Here is a 15,817-nt window from a genome sequence, read left to right as displayed (position 1 = left end):
TGTAGCAAACATCTATCATGTGACCAAAAGTTTCCTCAGCATGTAGATAAATAAAATACAGAACCTATTTACTCTTAAGAAACTCACTCATGGGTGATGAGAGCAAAAATTGTCAGAGTAAGGAAATCCAAAATCCACATCTGCATAAAAATCAATGAAACAAAAAAAACAGGCAGAATAAACTCATTTGGAACTCTAGGCAAAACCATGCAGTAACCTGGGGGGCACTTATTCCAAAAAAATGCCTAAATCTCCATAAGCAGCATTTCATATTACCCTAGCCCATCCCCCAATGCGTCAATGAGTGTTAGCCTTTAAAATAACAGCCTGCATCCCTGGGTCAGGCACCAGAGGGGGAAGAATGGACCTTATTTGCAAAGAATTGTCATTATTTGATCTGTCTGGAGGTTCCCTGGGAGACATGCTCTAAAGGCTTGGATTTCTGGCCCTGTGATAAAACTGCTATCTGAGGCCATTTGTCGAAAACCTTCCTAGGCAAATGTTTTAGTCACCGATGCATGAGGTAGTGGATAACAGATCACAATAGATTGGCCAAAAGGTGGGGGTAGAAAGATTAGGGAATGAGGAGCTCTGGGGAATAAGGGCTTTGAAAAGCTCCCACACATTTCTGGGAATCTACAAGGCCACATGCATGCCCAGGGCCGTGTAAAGGCTCAGGAGAGACCTAAGCTCTCACCTATGGCTGACCTTGAGGCTCTGTGAAATCTAAGTTAAGCTAAAGTGAGTTGTGAACTGTCTCATTGATTGTTGAAGCTATGCCCCAACACAGAGCCCCTCAGCAGAGATGGGGAGGGTTTTTTGGTCCCAGTCATCTAAAGAATCTCGGCTGAATGATCAGCCAACCACTGAGCTAATAGAACAGAGAGACTCCAGCGGCCATACTGACAAAGAACACGGAATTTACAAAATTAGTTCAGGAAAGTCACTAAACAAACAACCACTACTACAACAAGGAGAAACACAAAATTAGTTCAGAAAAGTCACCAAACAGACAACCACTACTACAACAAGAAGCAAAAACAACAAACCTGGGGAAGGGGGAGAATCCAATGCTGTCCCATTATAATAGACAAAATGTAAAGTTTTCAAAAGAAGTTATAAGGCATGCCAAGGAACAAGAAAGTGTAGCCCAGGGGCGCTTGGGTGGCTCAGTCGTTAAGCGCGTCTGCCTTCGGCTTAGGTCATGATCCCAGGGTCCTGGGATTGAGCCTGGCATCGGGCTCCCCACTCAGCGGAAAGCCTGCTTCTCCCTCTCCCACTCCCACTGTGTTCCTCCTCTTGCATTGTCTCTCTCTGTCAAATAAATAAATAAAATCTTTAAAAAAAAAAAAAAAAGAAAGTATAGCCCATACACAGATGGATAAGAATCAATCAGTAAGAACTCATTGAAAAAGTCCAGATGTTGGACTACTATTAATAGCATAAAGTCTAATCTTTTAAATATGCTCAAAGAGATAAAGGAAACACTGTGTGAAAAAACTAGAGCATGGGAAGGATGGCCCATCAAATAGAGACTATTAATAAAGAGAAAGAGATTATAAAAAGAAACCAACCAGAAATTCTGGAGCTAAAATTAGTACAATAACTAAAATGGGAGATTCAATAAAATTGCTCAATAGCAGACTTGAACAGGCAAAAGAAAGAATCCATGAATTTGAAGATAAGACAATTAAGGTTATCCAATCTGAGGAACAGAAAAGACAAAAGACTGAATACAAATTAACAAAACCTCAGATATTTGGAGGACACCATCAGGCACACCGACATATGTCTACTGAGATTCCTAGAAGGAAAGGAGAGAGAGAGAGAGAGGTAGAACATTTATTGGGAGAAATAATGGCTGCAAATTTCCCAAATTTGATGAAAGACGTGGATCTACTGACCAAGGAGTGCAACAAAATCTAAACAGGATAAATTAACAGACAGCCACACCAGATATATCATAATCCAACTACTGAAAGCCAGAGACAAAGAATCCAGAAGCATGAAAGAACTGACTCGTCACAGGTAAAGCATCCTCAACAAGGTCAACAGCTGATTTATCATCAGAAAACAGAAAGGCCAAAAGATAGTGAGATGATGTACTCAAAGTACTAAAATTTAAAAACTGAAAAGCAAGAATTCTATATCCAGCAAAACTAACCTTCAGAAGTGGAGAAGGAGATTTCCAGTTTCCGATCCAGCATATAAGGAACATGGAAGCCATCACTCCTACCAGTTTCCATCACTCCTTTCAGTTTCCCAAGAAGAAACTGAAAATCAACAACTATTCTTAGGCCCATCAGAGAATTGAAGTCATGGGGCAAAGCACTGCTCAAAAAACTGGAGATGGGCAGGAGCCATGCCAGGTTCTCACAGGGAAGATAGAAAAATCATCTCCTGCTTATGACAGGGTGAAGGGAAAGTAGCAATTCTGAAATACACCCAGAGCACCTGTTCTTTTTTTTTTAATTTTTTATTTAAATTCAATTTAGTTAACATACAATGTATTATTAGTTTCAGGGGTAGAATTTAGTGATTCATCAGCTGCATATAACACCCAGTGCTCATTCCATCATGTTCCCTCTTTAATGCCCATCTCCCAGTTTCCCCACCCCCTAACCACTTCCTTCCCCTCCAGCAACCCTCAGATTATTTCCTAGAGTTAAGAGTCTCTTAACTCCCTCTCTGTTTCTATCTTATTTTATTTCCTTCCCTTCCCCTATGCTCATCTGTTTTGTTTCTTAAACTCCACATATGAGTGAAATCATATGGTATGTCTTTCTCTGACTCATTTCACTTAGCATAATACCCTCTAGTTCCATCCACATCATTGAAAATGGCAAGACTTCATTCTTTTGATGGCTGAGTAATATTCCGTTGTATATATACACCACATCTTCATTATCCATTCATCTGTCAATGGACATCTGGGCTCTTTCCATATTTTGGCTATTGTGGACATTAGAGCACCTGTTGTTTACACACCCAGCCCTCAAGAGAAATTATCTCACCAGATCTAACTGATGTGATTTCCCAAAGCCTATCACCTGGGGGTATGAAAACACACCACCACAGCCAGCTCTAGCCTTCCACAGAAGAAGGGGAATACCCCAATCCAGCTCCTTCTGGCCTGTCTCATCTAAGGGGGAAAACCCAAAGAACACTTGTAGAGGTCACGGCCCTGGGGCAGGGGTGGGGGGGGGAGCTCACTAAAAGACTGAGGTCTAATCATAGGATTATAAAATTTTCTCTTATATAATAACTGAGGAATACAAGGGAAAGAACTACATCTTTCAGGTTTTATATAAAAAGAGTCTCTAGGGAAACCCAAACACACAGGAGAGACAACAACAGGGACACCAGAGGAACTATCAGGCTCTGACAGCCACAGCCCATGGAGCCAGTAGGCACAGCCTGACTCCTAGTCAGAGAGACATAAAGCTGCACACTAAACACCCATTTGCCTCAGTTCCTTTCACCCAATACAACATGTCCAGCTTTCAGCAAAAAAATCACAAGGCATGCGAAGGGACAAAACACAGTTTAAGGAAACAGAGCAAGCATCAGAACCTGACTCAGATGTGGAAGAGATGCTGGAATTATCAGACCGAGAGTTTAAAACCATGATTACTATGTATAACACTCTCATGGAAAAGGTGAACGACATTCAAGAACAGATGGCAATGAAAGTAGAGAGATGAAAACTGTAAGAAAGATTTTAAATAGCAGAAATCAAAATAACACTGTAACAAAAGTTAATGCCTTTGACTAGTGATCAATAGACCAGAGTGGCTAACGAAGGAAGAGACAGTAATAAACTTGAATAAATGCCAACAGAAAATTCCAAAACTGAAATACAAAGAGAAAAAAAATAATAACAAGGATGGGACGGGCTATCCAAGATCTGTGGGATAATTACAAAAGGTATACCACGCCAATGATGGGAATGCCAGAAGAGAGGAAACAGAGAAAGAAATGGAAGAACAGAAAAAATACGGAAGGCAGGGTGACTGAGAATTCTCCAAAATTAAGCAGAGACACCAAACCACAAATCCAGACAGCTAAGAGAGCATCAAGCAGAGTATATACCTTTAAAAATCTATGCCTGGGCATATCATCTTCAAACTACAGAAAATCAAAGACAAAGAAGAAATCTTGGAAAAAGCCAGAGGAGGAGGTGGAGGGAAACCTTACACACAGAAAAGCAAGAAAAAGAATTACACAGGACTTCTCTTCAGAAACCATGCAAGTAAGAGAGTGGAGTAAAATATTTAAGATGTAAAGAACAAAAAACAACACCAACCTAGAATTCTGTATTTAGCAAAATTATCCTTCAAAAGTGAAGGAGAAATAAGGATCTCCTCAGACAAACAAAACTGGAGGGAATTTGGCACCAAGAGACCTGCCTTGCAAGAGGCATTAAAAGATGATCATCAAAAAGGAAAATAAAGGCCAGAAGCTCAGGTTTAAATAAAGCAAGGAAGAGTGTTAGAGAAAGAATAAATGAAGGTAAAAATAAAATATTTTATTTTTCTTATTCTTAATTGATATAAGAGAGAAAGAACAGTTTGTTCAAAATAATAATAGCAACAATAAATTTAGTGACTGTAGTTTACCGCTCAGTGAAATGAGTGGCAACACTGTTATAAATGGTGGGAGGGGAAATGGGAGTACTCTGTGTAAGGTACTGGCAGTACTCATGAAATGGGAGTACTCTGTGTAAGGTACTGGCAGTACTCATGAAATGGGAGTACTCTGTGTAAGGTACTGGCAGTACTCATGAAATGGGAGTACTCTGTGTAAGGTACTGGCAGTACTCATGAAATGGCACAGTGCTATTCAAGAGCCGATTTGGATTAGTTAAAAATGCACATTGCAAACTCAAGGGCAACCACTAAGGAAAGTAATAAAAGAAGTATAATTGATATTCTAAAAGAGAAGGCAATTAATATAAGTAAATGTTCAATTAGAACCAGAGAATGCAGGGGCAGCTGGGTGGCTCAGTCAGTTGAGTGGCAGGCTCTTGATTTCTGCTCAGGTCATGATCTCAGGATCCTGGGATCGAGACCCACATCAGCCTCCATGCTTATCAGGGAGTCTGCTTGAGGATTCTTTCTCTTTCTCTCCCTCTCCTCTGCCCCTCCCCCTACTCATGTGCTTTCTCTCTCGCTCTAAAATAAATAAATTAATCTTTAAAAAAAAAACAGAGAATGAAGAAAAAGAATGGAAGACAAAAAAACAAAGAACAAAAGCAACAAATTAAAACAGAAACAAATATGGCCAATGTTAATCAAACTATATAAATTACCCTTTTAAACATCCACGATCAAAATATACCAAATAAAGTACTGTCAGACGGATTTTAAAAATAAGACCCAACTACATGTTGTCTAAAAGAAACCCGCTCTAAATACAAAGACACAGATCAAATAAAAGTGAGGGGGCTGGGGCGCCTGGGTGACTCAGTCTGTTAAGCACCAGACTGTTGATTTCAGCTCAGGTCATGATCTCAGGGTTGTGAGAGTGAGCCCCATGTGGGGCTCCACACTGGGCATGGAGCCTGCTTAAGATTCTCTCTCTCCCTCTGCCTCTCCCCATCCCTGTTCAAACTCTCTCTTTCTCTCAAAAAAAATAAAATAAAAGTGAGGGGTGGATAAAGAGAAACCATGCTAACGCTCATCAAAAGAAAGTTGGAGAAGCAGACACCTGGGTGGCTCAGTCAGTTAAGCTTCTGCCTTCAGCTCAGGTCATGATCCTGGGGTCCTGGGATCAAGTCCCCCATCAGGCTCCCTGCTCAGCGGGGAGCCTGCTTCTCCCTCTGCCTGCTGCTCTCCCTGCTTGTGCTCTCTCTCTCTCTAAAAAATAACTAAATAAAGTCTTTAACAAAAAAAAAAGAAAGTTGGAGTAGCAATATTAATTTCAGACAAAGCAGATGTCAGAGCAAGTAAAATTATCGGGATAAAGAAGGGCATTCATTATATGATAATAAAGTGGTCAATTCTCCAAGAAGACACAATAATCTTTAATGTACGTGTACCTAAAAACAGAGAGTCAAAATACATGAAAAAAAAACTACTAGAATTAAAAGGAGAAATGAATGAGTCCACTATTGCTGTTGGAGGCCAGCATGCCACTGTCGGTAATGGACAGATCCAACGTGCAGAAAATCAATAAGGACACAGTTGAACTGAACAACACCATCAATCAACTGGATCTAAATGACATTTAAAGAATACTTTACCAACAACAGAAGAATATACATCTTTCTCAGGCTCAAATAGAACATGCATCAAGATAGACCACATTCTGAGTCATAAAACACATCATACATTTGTTTTCTGACCACAATGTAATGAACTAGAAATCAGTAACAGAAGGGTAGCTGGAAAATCCCCAAATGCTCAGTGATTAAAAAACACACTACTAAATGGCAAATGGATCAGAGAAGTCGTAAGAGAAATTTTTTCATATTTTAACTAAATAAAATACAACTTATCATAATTTGCAGGTTGCAGGGAAAACAGTGTTTGGAGGAAAATTCATATTGTTGAAAGCTACACTATAAAAGAAGAAAGATCTAAATCAATCATCTAAGCCTCCACCTTAGAAAACTGGAAAGAAAAGAGAAAATTAAATCCAAAGTAGTAAGAAGGAAAGGAATTGCAAAATTAGAGCAGAAATTTATAAAATTGGACAGAGGCAATCAATAAAGAAAATCAACAAAACGAAAAGCTGGTTCTTTGAAAAGATCAATAAAATTGACAAACCTCTAGCCAAGTTACCAAAAAAAAAAAAAAAGGACACAAATTACTATTATCAGAAAAAAAAGAAGGGCCATCACTACAGATCCTATGGACATGAAAAGGATACAAAGGAATACCACGAACAACTCTCCAGCCCTAAATTTATTATCTTATAAAAATGGACCAAATTCCTTAAAAGACACAATTCACAAAAACTCATACAGTCTGGAAAAAAATCTGTACCATATCACAGAGAAATGGAACCCGACCACATGCCTAGGCACTGAAATTACTGTGTTAGATCAGTTTGCACATGGACTGAAGCTGACCTTTGACTTACCTGGCTCGCCTAACCCTGGGGGTGGTGGGGTGGGAGATGCGAAATTTGAGGCAGAATATAGGCAGAAGCACATCAACCCGAACTACCACAACACCAAGCCTTCAATTCAGGGTGCTGTGTGCTTAGTTACCAGGGCTGGCTGGCTGGCTGGCCAGCAGATGAATTTTGAGACCACAAAGTCCCAAGTGACCCAGAGCAATTTTGCAGTTGGCTACAAGACTGATGAATTCCAGCCTCACATCAATGTTAATGACAGGACAGAGTTCGGCGGCTCCTTTTGCCAGAAGGTGAACAGGAAGTTGGAAACCTCTGTCAATCTCAAATGAACAGCAGGAAATGGTAACACTCACTTTGGAATAGCAGCCAAGTATCAGATCGACCCTGATACCTGCTTCTTGGCCAAAGGGAATGATTCCAGCCTGATAGGTCTAGGATATATTCAGATCCTAAAGCCAGGTATCAAACTGATGCCGTCAGCTCTGCCAGGAAGCAAAAATGTCAATGCCAGTGGACACCAGGCTGGTCTGGGACTGGAATTTCAAGCATCAATGAATACCAGACAGTTGTTCAGTTTAAAACTATTTTGCAGCATACCTAACTTTGGAACTTAGTGTACCTTTTAATATTGTATGTCCGGGATGCAATTTTGTTGAACATCATGTTAGACCTCCAGGTTAAAGATGATTTAGCTTGAAGGTTACAAAGGTACATAAGAAATACGATTCCAAAAACATCCTTTCACCTGTCGTCTTGGGGGGAACTTGGTGGCCAGTCTAAAGAGCTCAGGTTTCTTTTTTAGAGAAATGGCTGCCAGTGGAAGCTGATAACACATAGGCGCTTTTAAATCTGTATTGAGTAAATGAATGAAATTGTGACTTTCTGAGAATCAAACTGGGTTTCCTGCCCTGAATGAGGTGAGGCTCATCGTTTGATGCTGTGCACAAACTCATCTGAAAGGAGTTTTTAGACAGAATCTTCATGACCTCTTTCTACCCTACATCACCACCTCTTACTCCATCCTCCTCAAAGTGGTCATCAGGGAAAGTAGCTGTTTCCTCTGTGCTGTTTTGGGGTACAGAGGGTGGACGTGATGAAGGCCATGACTCAGGACTTAATTCTCTCTCTTATGGATCTACTGCCTTTGCACCAGAGTCTGACACAGCTGCCAAGAGTTCCAGCTGCAAGATGGGAGCAGAGTGTGTCACTGTAGTCACATGGTGACAACCCTTGGGATCTAAATCAGACTTCTGTTGCATGATCACCACTCAACTGGCTTTTTAGAAGTTTAATGGGTTCATTTTAGTCTTCCCTTTTGTTTGGAATTAGACCCTCCTCCTTCAAATGCTTAAATTATCATCACTTAAAATAAAACTTGAATAAAATATTAAAACTGGAGGAGAGCCTCAGGATGGTCACTCTCACCCCTCCTACTCAACATGGTACTGGAAGTCCCATCTAAAGCAATCAAGCAAGACAAAGAAGTAAAAGATATTCCAACTGGAAATTTGGCATTGTTTTCAAATGATGTGATCTTGTATATTGACAATCCCAGACTCAACTAAAAAACTGTTGGATCTAATCAATGAATTCAGTAAAACTGCAGGCTGTAAAATCAATACACAAAAACAATTTGCATTTCTATACACTAACAATGAAATATCTGAAAAAAATAAAACTACCCCATTTACAGTAGCATTAAAAGCAATAAAATACCTAGAAATAAATTTAACCACGGAAGTGAAAGATCAATACAATGAAAACTACAAGACTTGGTTGAAAGAAATCAAAGACACAAACAAATGACTCATGGATTGGAAGAGTTAATATTATTAAAAGTCCATGCTACCCAAAGCTAGCTATAAATTCATTGCCATCCCTATCAAAATTGCAATAGCATTTTTCACAGGAATAGAATAAACAATCCTAAAATTTGTATGGAATCACAAAAGATGCCAAATAGCCAAGGACATCACAAAAAGAACAAAGGTGGAGGCATCACACTTCCCAATTTCACGCTGCTACAAAGCTATAATAATTAAGACAGCATGGTACTGGCATAAAAACAGACCTGTAGATAATGGAGCAGAGCAAAGAGCCCAAAATTAAACCCCCGCATGTCTGGTTAGCTAGTATTTGATAAGGGAGCCAAGAACATCCAATGGGAAAAGAACAGCACCACAAATGGTGCTGGGAAAACTGGTTAACTACATGGAGAAAGAATGAAATTGGACCCCTGTCTTACAATACTCCCAAACATTAACTCACAATGGACCAGAGACTTAAACAGAAGACCTAATACCATAAAACTCCTAGACAAGCCCCTCGACATTGGTCTTGGCAATGACTTTTTTGTTATGACTCCAAAAGCACAAACAACAAGGGACTAAATCAATAAGGGGGGCTACATCAAACTTCAAAGCTTCTGCACTACAAAAGAATCAGTTAACAAAATAAAAAGGTAACCTAAACAGTGGGAGAGAATATTTACAAGCCATGTATAAGATAAGAGATTAAGATCCAAAATTTACAAAGAACTCATACAACTCAATAACAAGAAAACCTAACAATCTGATTAAACAATGAGCAGAGGAACTAAATAGACATTTTTCCAAAGAAGACATCCAGACAGCCAACAGGTACTTGAAAAGCCAACAGGTACATTCATTAGGGAAATGCAAATCAAAGCCACAATATCACCTCACACCTATCGGAATGGCTGTCAAGAAAACAAGAGATAATAAGTGTTGGTGTGGATGTGGAAAAGGGGGAACGCTTGTTCACTGTTGGCTTGGATTGTAAACCAGTCCAGCCACTTTAGAGAGAACAGTGTGGAAGTTCCTCAAGAAATTAAAAATAGAATTGCCATACAGCTCAGCAACCCCACTTGTGGGTACGTACCCAAAGGAAATGACAACAGGTCATGAAAGAGACATCTGCACCCCCATGTTTATGGCAGCATTATTCACAATCACCAAGATACAGAAACAACGTAAGTGTCCATCAGTGGGTGAATAGATAAAGAACACACACACACATAATGGAATTCTGCTCAGCCATGAGAAAATCACATCCTGCCGTTTGCAACAACACAAATGAGCCCTGAGGACATTATGTTAAGTGAGATAAGTCATACAGAGAAAAACAAATCCTGCATGATATTCCTTGTATGTGGAATCTAAAAAGAAAACAAAAAAACCCTGAACTTAAAAAGACAGAGTGGAAGAGTGGTTACAAAGGCTGGGTGTGGGGAATGGCGAAATGTTTAGAGGTTGTTCAAGGATGCACACTTGCAGTGTCTAGATAAATAAGTCCTAAAGATGTAATTAATACACAGTACAGGGGTTACAGGCTCCCCCCAAAAAAACTATTACAAAAATTAAACTTGATGAGAAACTGAGCCTTAATTGTTCCCATCACTAGAAGAAATGGAAACTGTGTGACCCAGTAGAGGTGTCGGCTAACGCCAGTGACGGTCATATTACCGCATAATGGCTTCAAGTTTGTGTACAGCACACCTGGGCTCACACGGTGTTGTATGGCAATTATGTCTCAATGTAAACAAATAGGAACACAGAGCTTCCTCCCTCTCCCCCTCTAGCCATCTCTGCCCCATACTCCTTTCTCCCCCTCCCCCTTCCCCTCTCCCCCTCCCTCTCCCCTCCCCCTTTCCCCTCTCTGCCCTCTTCCCCCTCCCCCTTCCTCCCACCCTCTCTCCCCCTCCTTTCCCTCACCCTCCCTCTCCCTCTCACCCTCTCTCTCCTCTTCACGCTCCCTTTCCCCCTCACCCACATCCCTCTCCCCCCAACTCTCTGCCTCCACACATGCCCCAAGAAAAGGCTGTGTGAGCACAGAGAGATCTTGGCCATCGGCATTCAAGCCAGGACTAGACCTCTCACCAGACAGAACCTGAGCATATACATCCTTCTTGTTCTCCTGCCTGTCCAGGAATTTCTCCTCCATCTCCTCCATGAGTCCCCTTTGCCCACCCTTGGAGAAGTGTCTTGTTCTCACCCCCTAATGTCTCCTTGGACCCAACTGGCCACTGCTTGGTTCCACTCCACCCCTCATACTATCTCTCTGGGTCTTCTGCCTTGCTCTCCTGAGTCATATGTCTCTCTGCCCATAGGATGATGCAAACTGGACACTCCCAAGCTGTTCAAGTTCAACACAGCTGACGTTGGATTCCTCATCGTCCACTGCAAACCTCCTATTCTGCCCACATTCCCTGAAACATGTAACAGAAGAACTACAAACCTATTATTAAGCCGTCCAACCCCATCATCCAAAGCACAACCCTGGAAGCCTCTGCTGCCCTCACCCTCATCCTCAACACTCAGTATCCAAGGGGCCACTGAATCCTGTGGATTATTCTCCTGATATGGCCCTTGCCTCATCCAAATCTTCATCATTTCTTTCTGGACTATTATTTTAGTCGCCTAAATGGATTTTCCTTTCTTCTCCCTTCAATTCATTCTCCACATTGTAATCGAAGTGATCTTTCCAAAACCAATGTGATCTTGTTACTCCAAATAATGCTACTGAAGACACACAGGTATACATGTGCCTGCACACGGGTGCACACACATATGTAAGTAATGCCAAACACATTACTTTAGGGCTTAAACATTGCTGAATACTGGAAGGCTAAAAATGGTGCTTAAACACCCAAGTAGGGTAGGCTAAAAATGGGTTGCTCCACTTACCACCGAGTAGTGCCTTCTTCCAGAGCCAGCAAAAAAACCCACTTTTTTTTTTTTAAGATTTTGTTTATTTATTTGACAGACAGACAGACAGCGAGAGAGGGAACACAAGCAGGGGGAGTGGGAGAGGGAGAAGCAGGCTTCCTGCTGAGCAGGGACCCCGATGCGGGCCTCGATCCCAGGACCCTGGGATCATGACCTGAGCTGAAGGCAGACACTTAATGACTGAGCCACCCAGGTGCCCCAAAAAAACCCACTTTTTGTAAAAACTCCCCTTAAAGTTTCTCTTAAAGCCCCACAGACATGATGATACCCTTTCTTGGGCCCCAAACCACCCCTCCAAGCCCCCAACACATCTCCTCCCTCATGCCTTGGTCAACCCCTAAGCTATCAACATCTCCCTCAAACTCCAAGGCCCTTGAAGGATGGGCTGTCATGTTCATTCCTATGTACTCAGTGCATACATCACTATCTGATATGTGGTGCATTAAGAGCTCAAGAGATATTTTGGCTTTATTAATGGATTGTTAAGGATAAGAATATTATCCCTAGACACTAATAGTAGAGCCTGCTACTTGTTCTGAGAACAGCATGGTCTCCACACCACAACTTAATCTGTGTACAGAGAACTCGGAGAAAATAAGAAGAAAATATCTGAAGTTTTGGGAAAGGCTAAAAGATCATCTTCAACTTGAGACATGGAGTCTGGGGAGGGATTTAAATGTATCTTCAAATGAATTCCATATGGTGAAAAGAAATGCTCTTCAGGCCCAGGAGACCAGGCGTCTCTGGTCCCAACCATCTGTGGGAACTTGGCCTCGCTGGGCCTGTGCTTCTGCTCCTGTTAAATCACAAAGCTGTGTACTGAGCTCCCTTGCAGCACCAGTGCTCTGTGATTCTATACCTACACTTTGCAAACAGTAAATATATACAAATATCGACTATTGCATTGCACACCTGAAAGCAATATGATGCTATGTCAATTATACCTCAACTTAAAAAAACAGGTGAAAGAAAAATATACAAATGTCAGCGCAAGGGATTCTGTTAGATGCAAGAAAGCCTTTCCCTGGAGCAGAACCTGTTTAGGGTGGAGCAACCTGACAGGGTCATGGAGAATTGTTTCCTGAGGGTCTGATTAGCAGCCATCCTGAAGGATTTGTGTTGTCTTCTTCCTGGAGGTGGTGGTGAGGCTGACAGGGTGGGGTTGGGGTGGGGGGGTGAGCCAGATTCCCCAGTCCTGAACCTTTCTGATACTTTGATAAACTTTACAGGTCAGAGAACAACCAGTAAGATGAGTCATTATGAGTGCTTCTTGCCATCAAATAATCATTGCTGATAATCCCATAAAGGGTGACATGTAATGCGGTAAGGGAAGAGGGTAGTTTTTGTGGGGGGAAAAAAAAAAGGTAGAATTTTGTCCTAAAATTCTATAAATGCAGATACAACTGGGGATGTATTTTCATAGCAGCTGAGCTTCCCTCCAGAAATCAGCAAGGGATGAACCCTCTGCTTTGTCTTAAGGGAGCTGAGTGCCAAGATGAATTTGCCACTTTCTGAAAAGGACGCGAACACCCAAGAGCAGCTGTGGCTTCTGTCAACGTTCTGCCACGACTGCTGTCTGAGTCTATATCTGGCAAGATCTGATGGAGTGAGCTCACGTGCCTGGAGCCAACTCAGCCCAGAACATGAGCCATGATTTACTTCCAGAGGCAGTAATAAACCTCCCTGTTGGAACTGTGTTTGGTTGCTGCTAGCCACGTTCCTTGTCCATTTGTATGATGCCTCAAAGCTATAAAAATACAGAATTTAAATGGACAAGAGATATCTATTCCTATATACCTATCTGCTCCATGGATTGCATCCTATAGAAAAAGATCAAGCCCTTTAAAAGATTAACTATGGTCATTTGTTTAAGGATCCATACAATGGAAAAATAACAGCTTCCAGTAACCATCTACCTCACTGTGGTATTTCCCACTGAGAGAAATAAATTCTGAATTCCTCGCAGCTGTTGAAAATGGCAAATTCCATCACAGCAGCAGAAAAATAACCCTAGTAGGTAAAGATATTTGAGCCAAGTTTGACTTTGGGAACTCAGTGCCCTGGTCTTGGGATGAGGCCAGGGAAAATGAGCTCCCTGCCCATTTATGGCAACTGAGTTTGAGCTTGGTAGGGGATGTGGGCACATGTTGGACGTGACAAGGTCTGCATTCCAGTGAGCATAGCCTGACCTATCCCAGGGTGAAGATGTGCCCTTCCCCAGATGGCGCTGGACCCTCTGCCTGCCTGGATGAGCATTCTTGCCCCGGGATTCCAAAAGGGCAGGATAAGAGAGGGGCACGTTGAACCTGGACTGGGTGAGGCCAAGCTGTGTCCATTCAAATGCAGCTCAGTGTTCCTTCCCAGGCAGATCTGAGACCCCAGCCCACCCTGTGTGCTCCCACCACATGCCAGGTTAGCTGGGAAACCTCCATGGACAGTTCTCGACAAGGATTCCAGCAGAACAGAGCCCACTGCCCTATGGCCACCAACATGTGTCATCAATTAACTGATCTCCTCTCCTCCTGCAGTGGCACTAGTTGTCCAGCACTCGGGGAAACTGAGAAAACAGTCCTCCAAATGACTCCGCTGGATCCTCCTTCTCCCATGGAACTCATCTGAGATTGGCTGTAATTAGAAAGTCGCAGGAATGGGATCAGGCCTTCTGAACTTCTGAGCAGACCCCAGGCTAGAGCACAGCTGGGGATTGGGGCTGTGTTCTGGGTCTTCTCCAGGCTTGGAGTGGAGGTCATGCCTCTTGCCTGCCAAGATCTCACAGCAATGGCCGACTCTGCTGCCCCATGCAGACCCACCGCCATATCCCTCCTGCTGCCTGGGGGACCCACTCAAAGCGATGAAACATGTTATTGCTTCATCCAGTTTCCATCCCATATGTGAGAAGCCAGGATGAGCTCCACGCTGGCACAGGTAAGCTGAAAATCCTGGTCAAGGGCAAGGATTTATACAGAGATGTGCTTGTAACATTTCTCTTTTAAAAAATGCTCTTTTGGGGCACCTGGGTAGCTCCGTCGATTAAGCGTCTCTTGATTTCGGCTCAGGTCAGGTCATGATCTCAGGGTTGTGAGATTGAGTCCCGAATTCAGCTCCGTGCTGAGTGTGGAGCCTGCTTAAGATTCTCTCTCCCTCTCTGTCTGTTCCTGCCCGCCCCCTGCTCACACTCTCTCTAAAAAAAATTGCCCTTTCACTGGCTTTGTGGTGTGGAGGTTACAAGTGTGGGCCCTTGAAACAGAACTGAGTCTCGCATTGCTCCACATCTTATACATTATGTGTTCTCAGAGAAGTTACTCAGCCTCTCTCCCTTGGACGTGAGGCAATGAACAGTGTACCTGAGAAATGGAAAACCAACAAGGTGAGTCCTCCAAGGACTGACCTGAGAGAGTTATCAGACATGAGGCAGGGAAGACGGTCCCAGGGGGAGGAAGTTGGTGGGTTTCCTGAACTGGAGATGTTGCTGGGAGTCCAAGGTGACAAAGGTGGCTACAGTTCACAAGACAGGGGACCAGAGAGACGAGAACAACAGGCAATTCCAGAGACCTGGAGAGGTTGCCCCGAGCGTCCATCACATGTGCACGACACTCCCCAAGGCTGGTTCCAGGATTGAAGGTGGGCAGCAGGGCAAAATTTACTGAACAAGAGTAGAAAGCTCCCGGAGAGGGAGGGGGGCCCGAGTGGGTTGCCCACAGAGTTTCTTTTTTTTTTTTTTTTTAAGATTTTATTTATTTATTTGAGAGAGAGAATGAGAGAGAGAGAGAGAGCACGAGAGGGGGGAGAGTCAGAGGGAGAAGCAGATGCCCTGCTGAGCAGGGAGTCCGATGTGGGACTCGATCCCAGGACTCCAGGATCATGACCTGAGCCGAAGGCAGTCGCTTAACCAACTGAGCCACCCAGGCGCCCCTGCCCACAGAGTTTCTAAGTGTAGGGGTTTTTAGGAGCTCTTTTGCAGAACTTTCTTAAGCAATCAGGGTATA

At 42.7% G+C, this 15,817-nt stretch overlaps 1 pseudogene; it reads left to right on the top strand.

Moving 5' to 3' along the window:
- The first annotated feature begins 6,860 nt into the window (after positions 1-6,860).
- LOC114219781 (non-selective voltage-gated ion channel VDAC1 pseudogene) lies at positions 6,861-7,697 on the top strand (annotated as a pseudogene).
- The last annotated feature ends 8,120 nt before the right edge of the window (positions 7,698-15,817 follow it).

This window comes from Eumetopias jubatus, unplaced genomic scaffold (assembly GCF_037043125.1).
Source record: "Eumetopias jubatus isolate StellerSeaLion01/CBP00866 unplaced genomic scaffold, mEumJub1_p1.0 scaffold_15, whole genome shotgun sequence".
Classification (NCBI taxonomy): domain Eukaryota; kingdom Metazoa; phylum Chordata; class Mammalia; order Carnivora; family Otariidae; genus Eumetopias; species Eumetopias jubatus.
The sequence above is the reverse complement of the archived record's forward strand: the minus strand, read 5'-3'. Positions and strand labels throughout refer to the sequence as shown.